The following is a 1,759-nucleotide window of genomic DNA, read 5'->3' as shown; positions in this document are numbered from 1 at the left end:
ACTTTGGAAATAAGTAAAGCCTATAAGAGCAAAGGCAAAAGGAACTGTACAAAACACTGTATTGCAGTTGATAAAATTGTTTCCTCTGGGTATGTGTTAACAATCCTGACACTGCTATATGTGTATACCAGAATTAGACAGTTAAGCAAATGGATATCAGGTGTTAGAAGACAGGTTTTGCACTTTTGGACTGGGAGTTTATGGATAAAGACAGGAGGTCAGAATGGACCATGTGGTAGTAAATTAGAGTTGAAGGCAACAATATGAAAACATGGTTAGCTTAAGAAGATACAGTACAGGTGGTTGCATATATAAATACAGTTGACCCTTGAACAACAGAGAAGTTAGGGGTACCAGACCTCCAGTTAAAAATCTGTATGTAGCTCTTTCCCTTCTGCATGCCATTGAAGATCCTGGTGCTGCCCCACAGGTGTTACTGGTATTGTAAGAACAGCTGTACCCAAAGTCTCCCTTCTGCCGAGGTGTCCCTGATGCTAAGATCCTCATCTTTGACCAGGGGCAGAAGAAGGCAAAAGTGGATGAGTTTCCACTTTGTGGCCACATGATGTCAGATGAATATGAGCAGCTCTCCTCCAAAGCCCTGGAACTGCCCATATTTGTGCTAACTACATGGTGAAAAGCTGTGGCAAAGATGGTTTTCACACCCAAGTGAGGCTACACCCTTCCACATCAGCCACATCAACAAGATGTTGTCCTGTGCTGGTGCTGACAAGCTCAAGATAGGTATGCCAGGTGCCTCTCAAAGCCCCAGGGCACAGTGACCAGGGTCCACATTGGCCAAGTCATCATGTCCATCCACACCAAGCTGCAGAACAAGGAGCACATGATTGAGGCCCTACACAGAGCTAAATTCAAGTTCCCTGGCCAACAGAAGGTCCACAACTCCAAGAAGTGTGGCTTTACTAAGTTTAATGTGCATGAGTTTGAAGACACAGTGGCTGAAAAGTGGCTCATCCCAGATGGCTGTGAGATCAAATACATCCCTAATTGTGGTTCCCTGGGCAAATGATGGGCCCTTTACTCATGAAAGTCTCTGTGCTGCTCCCACCTTACACTCACCAATAAATCCTACCTCCTGTAAAAAAAAAATCTGCATATAACTTTTGACTCCCTAAAAACTTAATAGCTTACTGTTGACTGAAAACCTTAGTGATAACATACATAATTAACACATATTTTGCATGTTATGTATATTATCTACGGTATTCTTACAATAAAGTTAGCCAAAGTAAAAAAAAAAATGTTATTAAGAAAATCATAAGAAAGAAAAAGTACATTTTTAGGAAAAAAAAAAAAAAACCTCCTACAAGTGGACCTGTAAAATGCAATCCCTATTTTTCAAGGATCAACTATATTTGTGGATATGTGTATGTACATGGTTAATATATACAGATATATTTATTTAATCTGTCATCTGTAAGGGCCTAAAATACATTATATTCCAGTAGCAAGTAGCACAACTAAGTGCCAAGATCTTTTTTTTTTTAAATACCATTGTCCAATAAAAAGAATCATGACTCCTTGGAGAAATGGCTGATTCTAGGACTGGGTGTGAAACAAACAAGATGAGCCAGGAACACCTTGTAGTGTCAAAAATTAAGACTACATTATAAAATTTCCAAAAGCCTCCTAATATTTAAATCAAAAACGGGGGGACAGTAGAAGAATATCATGTAAGGAAAAATATCCTATAAGTAAATTATATCTAGAAAATTTTTACTTTAGAAAATTAACTTTC

At 38.7% G+C, this 1,759-nt stretch overlaps 1 pseudogene across 1 annotated transcript; it reads left to right on the top strand.

Moving 5' to 3' along the window:
- The first annotated feature begins 398 nt into the window (after positions 1-398).
- Positions 399-1,030, top strand: LOC308241161 (large ribosomal subunit protein uL16-like; annotated as a pseudogene). Its single transcript has one exon. The product of its transcript is annotated as a large ribosomal subunit protein uL16-like (transcript).
- The last annotated feature ends 729 nt before the right edge of the window (positions 1,031-1,759 follow it).

Source organism: Plecotus auritus (assembly GCF_963455305.1).
Source record: "Plecotus auritus genome assembly, chromosome: 2".
Lineage (NCBI taxonomy): Eukaryota > Metazoa > Chordata > Mammalia > Chiroptera > Vespertilionidae > Plecotus > Plecotus auritus.
This window is presented reverse-complemented; position numbering and strand designations above follow the sequence as displayed.